The sequence below is a fragment of the Hyla sarda genome, unplaced genomic scaffold, assembly GCF_029499605.1.
Source record: "Hyla sarda isolate aHylSar1 unplaced genomic scaffold, aHylSar1.hap1 scaffold_200, whole genome shotgun sequence".
Lineage (NCBI taxonomy): Eukaryota > Metazoa > Chordata > Amphibia > Anura > Hylidae > Hyla > Hyla sarda.
The window spans coordinates 95,213-112,057 of record NW_026608660.1 but is presented as its reverse complement, the minus strand read 5'-3'; the positions used below and the strand labels follow the sequence as shown (position 1 = coordinate 112,057).

Below are 16,845 nucleotides of genomic sequence, written 5' to 3'. Positions count from 1 at the left end.
TATTGCTAAGCAGCAAGACAGGGGCCCATTGCACTCCCACGGGGCCTTTTTAAATGCAATCCATAACCCGGATTTGCCAGGAACCCTTCTTACTCCTCCTACTTGCATGTGACACTGGGCTTAGGATCTGCATAGGAAACACACACACAAGCACACACCTACCTTTGTTGCCTGCAGATGCCTCCTTGGCTGTCCCCAAACGGTATCAAACCAACACCCACGGGAAGCTGTAAGCATAGAGGACATGCCTGCACCCCATTGGACTTACCTGTGTGGGTTAAATCCGGGTTATTTGACAACCTATGGCGGTGATGGTTCTGCTCAGGCAGAGCAGTGCTGATGCTCCTCATAAAGCTGTCGCTGCTGTGAAGGTTCTAGGTGACATCACAAATCCCTATGGTTACATACACAACAAAGCTGGGTTGTTGTTGTTTACACTCTGCAAGGCCTGTGGAAGTGAGTGACATCATAGCACTGTAGTTCTGAGGGTTCTAGATGGATGCAACAATCTCCTGTTGCTTCTATGAAGGCCATAATAGACGACATCACCAAACAGCTCCATAGTCACATACACAGCAAAGGAGAGATGTTGTTTACACCTAGTGATGTCAGTGGTATTGAGTGACATCACAGCACAGTGCTAAGGCTCCTGGGCCTGGACACAGCAGCGGCTGCAATATCTCAACGGAGAATACGTTTATATATATGTGTGTGTGTGCGCGTATATATATATATATATATATATATATATATATATATATATATATTTCTCCGCCGAAATCACTTTTAAACCCATTTCCACCTTTTTTTTCCCTTCTCTTCCTCTTACTTTTTTTTCACGTTTTTTTACGTTTTTCTCCTTTTCGCCTCTTTTCTGGGCGTATTATTCTTCTTTTTCTTCTTTTTTTTCGTCTAATGCATACCCCATCAGTGCAGCAATGCTTATTCAATACCGCCAGCAGATGGAGACACTGGGGGATAATTTTCTAAGGATTTATACTGATTTTTCCTGTCTGAATTTGTCGCACAGAAAGTTGCAGGCCAAATATGTGTGACATTTCTGCGACTTTAGCTTCTAGAGCATTTTTACAACATTATACATAGGTGCTGAATACATAAAAAGCGACTGTTCAGCGACAGACAAGTCGCATCGGCTGAAAGTAGGCCAGAATGTCAGTCCATGTTGGAGCAGGTTTAGATACAGTCTAAAGTATAGATCTCAAAGTCTGTGCACAGAATTTAGCAAGGGCCTCGCACCTTCTGATGCATCAGGTAGGTGCACAATAGCATAGCCTAACCCTCTGTACTTTGGTCTATATTGATGCGGGACATAGACAGCCAGCTGATGACCAATCCATTAGTGCAATGGATGGCTGGAAGCATTTGTCTTTGCCTTTGCAATACCACAGAAGCAATGCATGGTCAATGTACAGCAATGACACACCTGTGTGAACAGCCAGGAGACCCCCCCCCCCCCCCCCCCCCATGTTATGTTACATAGTTACATAGTTAGTACGGTCGAAAAAAGACATATGTCCATCAAGTTCAACCAGGGAATTAAGGGGTAGGGGTGTGGCGCGATATTGGGGAAGGGATGAGATTTTATATTTCTTCATAAGCATTAATCTTATTTTGTCAATTAGGAACATTCAGCACCCACCCGCTATCAAGGCAGCTGCCTATCATGTCATGCCCTACCTGCACAGGTGTGCTGGCTACTCAAATGATCCAATTAAGGAGGCCATTTAGTCAGCAGCAGCAGAAGTCCTGTGCCTGGACGCTCCAACAGCGGCCAGACACAAGCAGAAGCAGCAGAAGCAGCAGCAGCAGCACCACCTTTTGTTTTTTGGCTGCAGCAGCAAGGCCCACAGGGCTGGCTAGCTGGCTAGCCAGCAAGCAGGTAGCAATGAAAGTAGGAATCTTTCTTTTTAACCCTGTAAGGGGGTGGTGCACTGTACCCGAAGATACTGCCATATCGGGTCAATGCATAGGGCGACGGAAGCAAGCTTCGAAATCGGCCCCCGTTCTCAAAAATCCATTTAATATATGGTCCCCAGATAGGGGACGTATCAGATATTAAACTGATAAGAACAGATACTACACTTGATCTTAGCCAAAAGGCCGAGAAGCGATAACCGTGAAAGGGGCGGGCCCAACAAGGTCCCCTTCATGGGCACTATCACTGCTTGCTGTCAGGGAGGCTGCCAGACAATTTTCCATGCACACTCTGGGCTGGGGGGCAGTCAACCACCAGTACACACAGCAGAACCTAAACCCATACCATTATTGCTAAGCAGCAAGACAGGGGCCCATTGCACTCCCACGGGGCCTTTTTAAATGCAATCCATAACCCGGATTTGCCAGGAACCCTTCTTACTCCTCCTACTTGCATGTGACACTGGGCTTAGGATCTGCATAGGAAACACACACAAAAGCACACACCTACCTTTGTTGCCTGCAGATGCCTCCTTGGCTGTCCCCAAACGGTATCAAACCAACACCCACGGGAAGCTGTAAGCATAGAGGACATGCCTGCACCCCATTGGACTTACCTGTGTGGGTTAAATCCGGGTTATTTGACAACCTATGGCGGTGATGGTTCTGCTCAGGCAGAGCAGTGCTGATGCTCCTCATAAAGCTGTCGCTGCTGTGAAGGTTCTAGGTGACATCACAAATCCCTATGGTTACATACACAACAAAGCTGGGTTGTTGTTGTTTACACTCTGCAAGGCCTGTGGAAGTGAGTGACATCATAGCACTGTAGTTCTGAGGGTTCTAGATGGATGCAACAATCTCCTGTTGCTTCTATGAAGGCCATAATAGACGACATCACCAAACAGCTCCATAGTCACATACACAGCAAAGGAGAGATGTTGTTTACACCTAGTGATGTCAGTGGTATTGAGTGACATCACAGCACAGTGCTAAGGCTCCTGGGCCTGGACACAGCAGCGGCTGCAATATCTCAACGGAGAATACGTTTATATATATGTGTGTGTGTGCGCGTATATATATATATATATATATATATATATATATATATATATATATATATTTCTCCGCCGAAATCACTTTTAAACCCATTTCCACCTTTTTTTCCCTTCTCTTCCTCTTACTTTTTTTTCACGTTTTTTTACGTTTTTCTCCTTTTCGCCTCTTTTCTGGGCGTATTATTCTTCTTTTTCTTCTTTTTTTTCGTCTAATGCATACCCCATCAGTGCAGCAATGCTTATTCAATACCGCCAGCAGATGGAGACACTGGGGGATAATTTTCTAAGGATTTATACTGATTTTTCCTGTCTGAATTTGTCGCACAGAAAGTTGCAGGCCAAATATGTGTGACATTTCTGCGACTTTAGCTTCTAGAGCATTTTTACAACATTATACATAGGTGCTGAATACATAAAAAGCGACTGTTCAGCGACAGACAAGTCGCATCGGCTGAAAGTAGGCCAGAATGTCAGTCCATGTTGGAGCAGGTTTAGATACAGTCTAAAGTATAGATCTCAAAGTCTGTGCACAGAATTTAGCAAGGGCCTCGCACCTTCTGATGCATCAGGTAGGTGCACAATAGCATAGCCTAACCCTCTGTACTTTGGTCTATATTGATGCGGGACATAGACAGCCAGCTGATGACCAATCCATTAGTGCAATGGATGGCTGGAAGCATTTGTCTTTGCCTTTGCAATACCACAGAAGCAATGCATGGTCAATGTACAGCAATGACACACCTGTGTGAACAGCCAGGAGACCCCCCCCCCCCCCCCCCCATGTTATGTTACATAGTTACATAGTTAGTACGGTCGAAAAAAGACATATGTCCATCAAGTTCAACCAGGGAATTAAGGGGTAGGGGTGTGGCGCGATATTGGGGAAGGGATGAGATTTTATATTTCTTCATAAGCATTAATCTTATTTTGTCAATTAGGAACATTCAGCACCCACCCGCTATCAAGGCAGCTGCCTATCATGTCATGCCCTACCTGCACAGGTGTGCTGGCTACTCAAATGATCCAATTAAGGAGGCCATTTAGTCAGCAGCAGCAGAAGTCCTGTGCCTGGACGCTCCAACAGCGGCCAGACACAAGCAGAAGCAGCAGAAGCAGCAGCAGCAGCACCACCTTTTGTTTTTTGGCTGCAGCAGCAAGGCCCACAGGGCTGGCTAGCTGGCTAGCCAGCAAGCAGGTAGCAATGAAAGTAGGAATCTTTCTTTTTAACCCTGTAAGGGGGTGGTGCACTGTACCCGAAGATACTGCCATATCGGGTCAATGCATAGGGCGACGGAAGCAAGCTTCGAAATCGGCCCCCGTTCTCAAAAATCCATTTAATATATGGTCCCCAGATAGGGGACGTATCAGATATTAAACTGATAAGAACAGATACTACACTTGATCTTAGCCAAAAGGCCGAGAAGCGATAACCGTGAAAGGGGCGGGCCCAACAAGGTCCCCTTCATGGGCACTATCACTGCTTGCTGTCAGGGAGGCTGCCAGACAATTTTCCATGCACACTCTGGGCTGGGGGGCAGTCAACCACCAGTACACACAGCAGAACCTAAACCCATACCATTATTGCTAAGCAGCAAGACAGGGGCCCATTGCACTCCCACGGGGCCTTTTTAAATGCAATCCATAACCCGGATTTGCCAGGAACCCTTCTTACTCCTCCTACTTGCATGTGACACTGGGCTTAGGATCTGCATAGGAAACACACACACAAGCACACACCTACCTTTGTTGCCTGCAGATGCCTCCTTGGCTGTCCCCAAACGGTATCAAACCAACACCCACGGGAAGCTGTAAGCATAGAGGACATGCCTGCACCCCATTGGACTTACCTGTGTGGGTTAAATCCGGGTTATTTGACAACCTATGGCGGTGATGGTTCTGCTCAGGCAGAGCAGTGCTGATGCTCCTCATAAAGCTGTCGCTGCTGTGAAGGTTCTAGGTGACATCACAAATCCCTATGGTTACATACACAACAAAGCTGGGTTGTTGTTGTTTACACTCTGCAAGGCCTGTGGAAGTGAGTGACATCATAGCACTGTAGTTCTGAGGGTTCTAGATGGATGCAACAATCTCCTGTTGCTTCTATGAAGGCCGTAATAGACGACATCACCAAACAGCTCCATAGTCACATACACAGCAAAGGAGAGATGTTGTTTACACCTAGTGATGTCAGTGGTATTGAGTGACATCACAGCACAGTGCTAAGGCTCCTGGGCCTGGACACAGCAGCGGCTGCAATATCTCAACAGAGAATACGTTTATATATATGTGTGTGTGTGCGCGTATATATATATATATATATATATATATATATATATATATATATATATATATTTCTCCGCCGAAATCACTTTTAAACCCATTTCCACCTTTTTTTCCCTTCTCTTCCTCTTACTTTTTTTTCAACGTTTTTTTACGTTTTTCTCCTTTTCGCCTCTTTTCTGGGCGTATTATTCTTCTTTTTCTTCTTTTTTTTCGTCTAATGCATACCCCATCAGTGCAGCAATGCTTATTCAATACCGCCAGCAGATGGAGACACTGGGGGATAATTTTCTAAGGATTTATACTGATTTTTCCTGTCTGAATTTGTCGCACAGAAAGTTGCAGGCCAAATATGTGTGACATTTCTGCGACTTTAGCTTCTAGAGCATTTTTACAACATTATACATAGGTGCTGAATACATAAAAAGCGACTGTTCAGCGACAGACAAGTCGCATCGGCTGAAAGTAGGCCAGAATGTCAGTCCATGTTGGAGCAGGTTTAGATACAGTCTAAAGTATAGATCTCAAAGTCTGTGCACAGAATTTAGCAAGGGCCTCGCACCTTCTGATGCATCAGGTAGGTGCACAATAGCATAGCCTAACCCTCTGTACTTTGGTCTATATTGATGCGGGACATAGACAGCCAGCTGATGACCAATCCATTAGTGCAATGGATGGCTGGAAGCATTTGTCTTTGCCTTTGCAATACCACAGAAGCAATGCATGGTCAATGTACAGCAATGACACACCTGTGTGAACAGCCAGGAGACCCCCCCCCCCCCCCCCATGTTATGTTACATAGTTACATAGTTAGTACGGTCGAAAAAAGACATATGTCCATCAAGTTCAACCAGGGAATTAAGGGGTAGGGGTGTGGCGCGATATTGGGGAAGGGATGAGATTTTATATTTCTTCATAAGCATTAATCTTATTTTGTCAATTAGGAACATTCAGCACCCACCCGCTATCAAGGCAGCTGCCTATCATGTCATGCCCTACCTGCACAGGTGTGCTGGCTACTCAAATGATCCAATTAAGGAGGCCATTTAGTCAGCAGCAGCAGAAGTCCTGTGCCTGGACGCTCCAACAGCGGCCAGACACAAGCAGAAGCAGCAGAAGCAGCAGCAGCAGCACCACCTTTTGTTTTTTGGCTGCAGCAGCAAGGCCCACAGGGCTGGCTAGCTGGCTAGCCAGCAAGCAGGTAGCAATGAAAGTAGGAATCTTTCTTTTTAACCCTGTAAGGGGGTGGTGCACTGTACCCGAAGATACTGCCATATCGGGTCAATGCATAGGGCGACGGAAGCAAGCTTCGAAATCGGCCCCCGTTCTCAAAAATCCATTTAATATATGGTCCCCAGATAGGGGACGTATCAGATATTAAACTGATAAGAACAGATACTACACTTGATCTTAGCCAAAAGGCCGAGAAGCGATAACCGTGAAAGGGGCGGGCCCAACAAGGTCCCCTTCATGGGCACTATCACTGCTTGCTGTCAGGGAGGCTGCCAGACAATTTTCCATGCACACTCTGGGCTGGGGGGCAGTCAACCACCAGTACACACAGCAGAACCTAAACCCATACCATTATTGCTAAGCAGCAAGACAGGGGCCCATTGCACTCCCACGGGGCCTTTTTAAATGCAATCCATAACCCGGATTTGCCAGGAACCCTTCTTACTCCTCCTACTTGCATGTGACACTGGGCTTAGGATCTGCATAGGAAACACACACAAAAGCACACACCTACCTTTGTTGCCTGCAGATGCCTCCTTGGCTGTCCCCAAACGGTATCAAACCAACACCCACGGGAAGCTGTAAGCATAGAGGACATGCCTGCACCCCATTGGACTTACCTGTGTGGGTTAAATCCGGGTTATTTGACAACCTATGGCGGTGATGGTTCTGCTCAGGCAGAGCAGTGCTGATGCTCCTCATAAAGCTGTCGCTGCTGTGAAGGTTCTAGGTGACATCACAAATCCCTATGGTTACATACACAACAAAGCTGGGTTGTTGTTGTTTACACTCTGCAAGGCCTGTGGAAGTGAGTGACATCATAGCACTGTAGTTCTGAGGGTTCTAGATGGATGCAACAATCTCCTGTTGCTTCTATGAAGGCCATAATAGACGACATCACCAAACAGCTCCATAGTCACATACACAGCAAAGGAGAGATGTTGTTTACACCTAGTGATGTCAGTGGTATTGAGTGACATCACAGCACAGTGCTAAGGCTCCTGGGCCTGGACACAGCAGCGGCTGCAATATCTCAACGGAGAATACGTTTATATATATGTGTGTGTGTGCGCGTATATATATATATATATATATATATATATATATATATATATATTTCTCCGCCGAAATCACTTTTAAACCCATTTCCACCTTTTTTTCCCTTCTCTTCCTCTTACTTTTTTTTCACGTTTTTTTACGTTTTTCTCCTTTTCGCCTCTTTTCTGGGCGTATTATTCTTCTTTTTCTTCTTTTTTTTCGTCTAATGCATACCCCATCAGTGCAGCAATGCTTATTCAATACCGCCAGCAGATGGAGACACTGGGGGATAATTTTCTAAGGATTTATACTGATTTTTCCTGTCTGAATTTGTCGCACAGAAAGTTGCAGGCCAAATATGTGTGACATTTCTGCGACTTTAGCTTCTAGAGCATTTTTACAACATTATACATAGGTGCTGAATACATAAAAAGCGACTGTTCAGCGACAGACAAGTCGCATCGGCTGAAAGTAGGCCAGAATGTCAGTCCATGTTGGAGCAGGTTTAGATACAGTCTAAAGTATAGATCTCAAAGTCTGTGCACAGAATTTAGCAAGGGCCTCGCACCTTCTGATGCATCAGGTAGGTGCACAATAGCATAGCCTAACCCTCTGTACTTTGGTCTATATTGATGCGGGACATAGACAGCCAGCTGATGACCAATCCATTAGTGCAATGGATGGCTGGAAGCATTTGTCTTTGCCTTTGCAATACCACAGAAGCAATGCATGGTCAATGTACAGCAATGACACACCTGTGTGAACAGCCAGGAGACCCCCCCCCCCCCCCCCCCCATGTTATGTTACATAGTTACATAGTTAGTACGGTCGAAAAAAGACATATGTCCATCAAGTTCAACCAGGGAATTAAGGGGTAGGGGTGTGGCGCGATATTGGGGAAGGGATGAGATTTTATATTTCTTCATAAGCATTAATCTTATTTTGTCAATTAGGAACATTCAGCACCCACCCGCTATCAAGGCAGCTGCCTATCATGTCATGCCCTACCTGCACAGGTGTGCTGGCTACTCAAATGATCCAATTAAGGAGGCCATTTAGTCAGCAGCAGCAGAAGTCCTGTGCCTGGACGCTCCAACAGCGGCCAGACACAAGCAGAAGCAGCAGCAGCAGCACCACCTTTTGTTTTTTGGCTGCAGCAGCAAGGCCCACAGGGCTGGCTAGCTGGCTAGCCAGCAAGCAGGTAGCAATGAAAGTAGGAATCTTTCTTTTTAACCCTGTAAGGGGGTGGTGCACTGTACCCGAAGATACTGCCATATCAGGTCAATGCATAGGGCGACGGAAGCAAGCTTCGAAATCGGCCCCCGTTCTCAAAAATCCATTTAATATATGGTCCCCAGATAGGGGACGTATCAGATATTAAACTGATAAGAACAGATACTACACTTGATCTTAGCCAAAAGGCCGAGAAGCGATAACCGTGAAAGGGGCGGGCCCAACAAGGTCCCCTTCATGGGCACTATCACTGCTTGCTGTCAGGGAGGCTGCCAGACAATTTTCCATGCACACTCTGGGCTGGGGGGCAGTCAACCACCAGTACACACAGCAGAACCTAAACCCATACCATTATTGCTAAGCAGCAAGACAGGGGCCCATTGCACTCCCACGGGGCCTTTTTTAAATGCAATCCATAACCCGGATTTGCCAGGAACCCCTTCTTACTCCTCCTACTTGCATGTGACACTGGGCTTAGGATCTGCATAGGAAACACACACACAAGCACACACCTACCTTTGTTGCCTGCAGATGCCTCCTTGGCTGTCCCCAAACGGTATCAAACCAACACCCACGGGAAGCTGTAAGCATAGAGGACATGCCTGCACCCCATTGGACTTACCTGTGTGGGTTAAATCCGGGTTATTTGACAACCTATGGCGGTGATGGTTCTGCTCAGGCAGAGCAGTGCTGATGCTCCTCATAAAGCTGTCGCTGCTGTGAAGGTTCTAGGTGACATCACAAATCCCTATGGTTACATACACAACAAAGCTGGGTTGTTGTTGTTTACACTCTGCAAGGCCTGTGGAAGTGAGTGACATCATAGCACTGTAGTTCTGAGGGTTCTAGATGGATGCAACAATCTCCTGTTGCTTCTATGAAGGCCATAATAGACGACATCACCAAACAGCTCCATAGTCACATACACAGCAAAGGAGAGATGTTGTTTACACCTAGTGATGTCAGTGGTATTGAGTGACATCACAGCACAGTGCTAAGGCTCCTGGGCCTGGACACAGCAGCGGCTGCAATATCTCAACAGAGAATACGTTTATATATATGTGTGTGTGTGCGCGTATATATATATATATATATATATATATATATATATATATATTTCTCCGCCGAAATCACTTTTAAACCCATTTCCACCTTTTTTTCCCTTCTCTTCCTCTTACTTTTTTTTCACGTTTTTTTACGTTTTTCTCCTTTTCGCCTCTTTTCTGGGCGTATTATTCTTCTTTTTCTTCTTTTTTTTCGTCTAATGCATACCCCATCAGTGCAGCAATGCTTATTCAATACCGCCAGCAGATGGAGACACTGGGGGATAATTTTCTAAGGATTTATACTGATTTTTCCTGTCTGAATTTGTCGCACAGAAAGTTGCAGGCCAAATATGTGTGACATTTCTGCGACTTTAGCTTCTAGAGCATTTTTACAACATTATACATAGGTGCTGAATACATAAAAAGCGACTGTTCAGCGACAGACAAGTCGCATCGGCTGAAAGTAGGCCAGAATGTCAGTCCATGTTGGAGCAGGTTTAGATACAGTCTAAAGTATAGATCTCAAAGTCTGTGCACAGAATTTAGCAAGGGCCTCGCACCTTCTGATGCATCAGGTAGGTGCACAATAGCATAGCCTAACCCTCTGTACTTTGGTCTATATTGATGCGGGACATAGACAGCCAGCTGATGACCAATCCATTAGTGCAATGGATGGCTGGAAGCATTTGTCTTTGCCTTTGCAATACCACAGAAGCAATGCATGGTCAATGTACAGCAATGACACACCTGTGTGAACAGCCAGGAGACCCCCCCCCCCCCCCCCATGTTATGTTACATAGTTACATAGTTAGTACGGTCGAAAAAAGACATATGTCCATCAAGTTCAACCAGGGAATTAAGGGGTAGGGGTGTGGCGCGATATTGGGGAAGGGATGAGATTTTATATTTCTTCATAAGCATTAATCTTATTTTGTCAATTAGGAACATTCAGCACCCACCCGCTATCAAGGCAGCTGCCTATCATGTCATGCCCTACCTGCACAGGTGTGCTGGCTACTCAAATGATCCAATTAAGGAGGCCATTTAGTCAGCAGCAGCAGAAGTCCTGTGCCTGGACGCTCCAACAGCGGCCAGACACAAGCAGAAGCAGCAGAAGCAGCAGCAGCAGCACCACCTTTTGTTTTTTGGCTGCAGCAGCAAGGCCCACAGGGCTGGCTAGCTGGCTAGCCAGCAAGCAGGTAGCAATGAAAGTAGGAATCTTTCTTTTTAACCCTGTAAGGGGGTGGTGCACTGTACCCGAAGATACTGCCATATCGGGTCAATGCATAGGGCGACGGAAGCAAGCTTCGAAATCGGCCCCCGTTCTCAAAAATCCATTTAATATATGGTCCCCAGATAGGGGACGTATCAGATATTAAACTGATAAGAACAGATACTACACTTGATCTTAGCCAAAAGGCCGAGAAGCGATAACCGTGAAAGGGGCGGGCCCAACAAGGTCCCCTTCATGGGCACTATCACTGCTTGCTGTCAGGGAGGCTGCCAGACAATTTTCCATGCACACTCTGGGCTGGGGGGCAGTCAACCACCAGTACACACAGCAGAACCTAAACCCATACCATTATTGCTAAGCAGCAAGACAGGGGCCCATTGCACTCCCACGGGGCCTTTTTAAATGCAATCCATAACCCGGATTTGCCAGGAACCCTTCTTACTCCTCCTACTTGCATGTGACACTGGGCTTAGGATCTGCATAGGAAACACACACAAAAGCACACACCTACCTTTGTTGCCTGCAGATGCCTCCTTGGCTGTCCCCAAACGGTATCAAACCAACACCCACGGGAAGCTGTAAGCATAGAGGACATGCCTGCACCCCATTGGACTTACCTCTGTGGGTTAAATCCGGGTTATTTGACAACCTATGGCGGTGATGGTTCTGCTCAGGCAGAGCAGTGCTGATGCTCCTCATAAAGCTGTCGCTGCTGTGAAGGTTCTAGGTGACATCACAAATCCCTATGGTTACATACACAACAAAGCTGGGTTGTTGTTGTTTACACTCTGCAAGGCCTGTGGAAGTGAGTGACATCATAGCACTGTAGTTCTGAGGGTTCTAGATGGATGCAACAATCTCCTGTTGCTTCTATGAAGGCCATAATAGACGACATCACCAAACAGCTCCATAGTCACATACACAGCAAAGGAGAGATGTTGTTTACACCTAGTGATGTCAGTGGTATTGAGTGACATCACAGCACAGTGCTAAGGCTCCTGGGCCTGGACACAGCAGCGGCTGCAATATCTCAACGGAGAATACGTTTATATATATGTGTGTGTGTGCGCGTATATATATATATATATATATATATATATATATTTCTCCGCCGAAATCACTTTTAAACCCATTTCCACCTTTTTTTCCCTTCTCTTCCTCTTACTTTTTTTTCACGTTTTTTTACGTTTTTCTCCTTTTCGCCTCTTTTCTGGGCGTATTATTCTTCTTTTTCTTCTTTTTTTTCGTCTAATGCATACCCCATCAGTGCAGCAATGCTTATTCAATACCGCCAGCAGATGGAGACACTGGGGGATAATTTTCTAAGGATTTATACTGATTTTTCCTGTCTGAATTTGTCGCACAGAAAGTTGCAGGCCAAATATGTGTGACATTTCTGCGACTTTAGCTTCTAGAGCATTTTTACAACATTATACATAGGTGCTGAATACATAAAAAGCGACTGTTCAGCGACAGACAAGTCGCATCGGCTGAAAGTAGGCCAGAATGTCAGTCCATGTTGGAGCAGGTTTAGATACAGTCTAAAGTATAGATCTCAAAGTCTGTGCACAGAATTTAGCAAGGGCCTCGCACCTTCTGATGCATCAGGTAGGTGCACAATAGCATAGCCTAACCCTCTGTACTTTGGTCTATATTGATGCGGGACATAGACAGCCAGCTGATGACCAATCCATTAGTGCAATGGATGGCTGGAAGCATTTGTCTTTGCCTTTGCAATACCACAGAAGCAATGCATGGTCAATGTACAGCAATGACACACCTGTGTGAACAGCCAGGAGACCCCCCCCCCCCCCCATGTTATGTTACATAGTTACATAGTTAGTACGGTCGAAAAAAGACATATGTCCATCAAGTTCAACCAGGGAATTAAGGGGTAGGGGTGTGGCGCGATATTGGGGAAGGGATGAGATTTTATATTTCTTCATAAGCATTAATCTTATTTTGTCAATTAGGAACATTCAGCACCCACCCGCTATCAAGGCAGCTGCCTATCATGTCATGCCCTACCTGCACAGGTGTGCTGGCTACTCAAATGATCCAATTAAGGAGGCCATTTAGTCAGCAGCAGCAGAAGTCCTGTGCCTGGACGCTCCAACAGCGGCCAGACACAAGCAGAAGCAGCAGAAGCAGCAGCAGCAGCACCACCTTTTGTTTTTTGGCTGCAGCAGCAAGGCCCACAGGGCTGGCTAGCTGGCTAGCCAGCAAGCAGGTAGCAATGAAAGTAGGAATCTTTCTTTTTAACCCTGTAAGGGGGTGGTGCACTGTACCCGAAGATACTGCCATATCGGGTCAATGCATAGGGCGACGGAAGCAAGCTTCGAAATCGGCCCCCGTTCTCAAAAATCCATTTAATATATGGTCCCCAGATAGGGGACGTATCAGATATTAAACTGATAAGAACAGATACTACACTTGATCTTAGCCAAAAGGCCGAGAAGCGATAACCGTGAAAGGGGCGGGCCCAACAAGGTCCCCTTCATGGGCACTATCACTGCTTGCTGTCAGGGAGGCTGCCAGACAATTTTCCATGCACACTCTGGGCTGGGGGGCAGTCAACCACCAGTACACACAGCAGAACCTAAACCCATACCATTATTGCTAAGCAGCAAGACAGGGGCCCATTGCACTCCCACGGGGCCTTTTTAAATGCAATCCATAACCCGGATTTGCCAGGAACCCTTCTTACTCCTCCTACTTGCATGTGACACTGGGCTTAGGATCTGCATAGGAAACACACACACAAGCACACACCTACCTTTGTTGCCTGCAGATGCCTCCTTGGCTGTCCCCAAACGGTATCAAACCAACACCCACGGGAAGCTGTAAGCATAGAGGACATGCCTGCACCCCATTGGACTTACCTGTGTGGGTTAAATCCGGGTTATTTGACAACCTATGGCGGTGATGGTTCTGCTCAGGCAGAGCAGTGCTGATGCTCCTCATAAAGCTGTCGCTGCTGTGAAGGTTCTAGGTGACATCACAAATCCCTATGGTTACATACACAACAAAGCTGGGTTGTTGTTGTTTACACTCTGCAAGGCCTGTGGAAGTGAGTGACATCATAGCACTGTAGTTCTGAGGGTTCTAGATGGATGCAACAATCTCCTGTTGCTTCTATGAAGGCCATAATAGACGACATCACCAAACAGCTCCATAGTCACATACACAGCAAAGGAGAGATGTTGTTTACACCTAGTGATGTCAGTGGTATTGAGTGACATCACAGCACAGTGCTAAGGCTCCTGGGCCTGGACACAGCAGCGGCTGCAATATCTCAACGGAGAATACGTTTATATATATGTGTGTGTGTGCGCGTATATATATATATATATATATATATATATATATATATATTTCTCCGCCGAAATCACTTTTAAACCCATTTCCACCTTTTTTTCCCTTCTCTTCCTCTTACTTTTTTTTCACGTTTTTTTACGTTTTTCTCCTTTTCGCCTCTTTTCTGGGCGTATTATTCTTCTTTTTCTTCTTTTTTTTCGTCTAATGCATACCCCATCAGTGCAGCAATGCTTATTCAATACCGCCAGCAGATGGAGACACTGGGGGATAATTTTCTAAGGATTTATACTGATTTTTCCTCTCTGAATTTGTCGCACAGAAAGTTGCAGGCCAAATATGTGTGACATTTCTGCGACTTTAGCTTCTAGAGCATTTTTACAACATTATACATAGGTGCTGAATACATAAAAAGCGACTGTTCAGCGACAGACAAGTCGCATCGGCTGAAAGTAGGCCAGAATGTCAGTCCATGTTGGAGCAGGTTTAGATACAGTCTAAAGTATAGATCTCAAAGTCTGTGCACAGAATTTAGCAAGGGCCTCGCACCTTCTGATGCATCAGGTAGGTGCACAATAGCATAGCCTAACCCTCTGTACTTTGGTCTATATTGATGCGGGACATAGACAGCCAGCTGATGACCAATCCATTAGTGCAATGGATGGCTGGAAGCATTTGTCTTTGCCTTTGCAATACCACAGAAGCAATGCATGGTCAATGTACAGCAATGACACACCTGTGTGAACAGCCAGGAGACCCCCCCCCCCCCCCCCCATGTTATGTTACATAGTTACATAGTTAGTACGGTCGAAAAAAGACATATGTCCATCAAGTTCAACCAGGGAATTAAGGGGTAGGGGTGTGGCGCGATATTGGGGAAGGGATGAGATTTTATATTTCTTCATAAGCATTAATCTTATTTTGTCAATTAGGAACATTCAGCACCCACCCGCTATCAAGGCAGCTGCCTATCATGTCATGCCCTACCTGCACAGGTGTGCTGGCTACTCAAATGATCCAATTAAGGAGGCCATTTAGTCAGCAGCAGCAGAAGTCCTGTGCCTGGACGCTCCAACAGCGGCCAGACACAAGCAGAAGCAGCAGAAGCAGCAGCAGCAGCACCACCTTTTGTTTTTTGGCTGCAGCAGCAAGGCCCACAGGGCTGGCTAGCTGGCTAGCCAGCAAGCAGGTAGCAATGAAAGTAGGAATCTTTCTTTTTAACCCTGTAAGGGGGTGGTGCACTGTACCCGAAGATACTGCCATATCGGGTCAATGCATAGGGCGACGGAAGCAAGCTTCGAAATCGGCCCCCGTTCTCAAAAATCCATTTAATATATGGTCCCCAGATAGGGGACGTATCAGATATTAAACTGATAAGAACAGATACTACACTTGATCTTAGCCAAAAGGCCGAGAAGCGATAACCGTGAAAGGGGCGGGCCCAACAAGGTCCCCTTCATGGGCACTATCACTGCTTGCTGTCAGGGAGGCTGCCAGACAATTTTCCATGCACACTCTGGGCTGGGGGGCAGTCAACCACCAGTACACACAGCAGAACCTAAACCCATACCATTATTGCTAAGCAGCAAGACAGGGGCCCATTGCACTCCCACGGGGCCTTTTTAAATGCAATCCATAACCCGGATTTGCCAGGAACCCTTCTTACTCCTCCTACTTGCATGTGACACTGGGCTTAGGATCTGCATAGGAAACACACACACAAGCACACACCTACCTTTGTTGCCTGCAGATGCCTCCTTGGCTGTCCCCAAACGGTATCAAACCAACACCCACGGGAAGCTGTAAGCATAGAGGACATGCCTGCACCCCATTGGACTTACCTGTGTGGGTTAAATCCGGGTTATTTGACAACCTATGGCGGTGATGGTTCTGCTCAGGCAGAGCAGTGCTGATGCTCCTCATAAAGCTGTCGCTGCTGTGAAGGTTCTAGGTGACATCACAAATCCCTATGGTTACATACACAACAAAGCTGGGTTGTTGTTGTTTACACTCTGCAAGGCCTGTGGAAGTGAGTGACATCATAGCACTGTAGTTCTGAGGGTTCTAGATGGATGCAACAATCTCCTGTTGCTTCTATGAAGGCCATAATAGACGACATCACCAAACAGCTCCATAGTCACATACACAGCAAAGGAGAGATGTTGTTTACACCTAGTGATGTCAGTGGTATTGAGTGACATCACAGCACAGTGCTAAGGCTCCTGGGCCTGGACACAGCAGCGGCTGCAATATCTCAACGGAGAATACGTTTATATATATGTGTGTGTGTGCGCGTATATATATATATATATATATATATATATATATATATATATATTTCTCCGCCGAAATCACTTTTAAACCCATTTCCACCTTTTTTTCCCTTCTCTTCCTCTTACTTTTTTTTCACGTTTTTTTACGTTTTTCTCCTTTTCGCCTCTTTTCTGGGCGTATTATTCTTCTTTTTCTTCTTTTT

At 46.0% G+C, this 16,845-nt stretch overlaps 7 non-coding genes across 7 annotated transcripts; all 7 read right to left on the bottom strand.

Moving 5' to 3' along the window:
• Positions 1–1,942: 1,942 nt before the first annotated feature.
• On the bottom strand, positions 1,943–2,133 carry LOC130317621 (U2 spliceosomal RNA). Its single transcript, XR_008864709.1, has one exon. It is a non-coding gene; the product is annotated as a U2 spliceosomal RNA (small nuclear RNA).
• Positions 2,134–4,227: 2,094 nt separating this feature from the next.
• Positions 4,228–4,418, bottom strand: LOC130317620 (U2 spliceosomal RNA). Its single transcript, XR_008864708.1, has one exon. It is a non-coding gene; the product is annotated as a U2 spliceosomal RNA (small nuclear RNA).
• Positions 4,419–6,513: 2,095 nt separating this feature from the next.
• LOC130317618 (U2 spliceosomal RNA) lies at positions 6,514–6,704 on the bottom strand. The gene has a single exon (XR_008864706.1). It is a non-coding gene; the product is annotated as a U2 spliceosomal RNA (small nuclear RNA).
• A 2,080-nt stretch (positions 6,705–8,784) lies between these two features.
• On the bottom strand, positions 8,785–8,975 carry LOC130317541 (U2 spliceosomal RNA). Its single transcript, XR_008864647.1, has one exon. It is a non-coding gene; the product is annotated as a U2 spliceosomal RNA (small nuclear RNA).
• A 2,086-nt stretch (positions 8,976–11,061) lies between these two features.
• Positions 11,062–11,252, bottom strand: LOC130317617 (U2 spliceosomal RNA). Its single transcript, XR_008864705.1, has one exon. It is a non-coding gene; the product is annotated as a U2 spliceosomal RNA (small nuclear RNA).
• Positions 11,253–13,326: 2,074 nt separating this feature from the next.
• On the bottom strand, positions 13,327–13,517 carry LOC130317615 (U2 spliceosomal RNA). The gene has a single exon (XR_008864704.1). It is a non-coding gene; the product is annotated as a U2 spliceosomal RNA (small nuclear RNA).
• Positions 13,518–15,600: 2,083 nt separating this feature from the next.
• Positions 15,601–15,791, bottom strand: LOC130317614 (U2 spliceosomal RNA). Its single transcript, XR_008864703.1, has one exon. It is a non-coding gene; the product is annotated as a U2 spliceosomal RNA (small nuclear RNA).
• Positions 15,792–16,845: the final 1,054 nt, after the last annotated feature.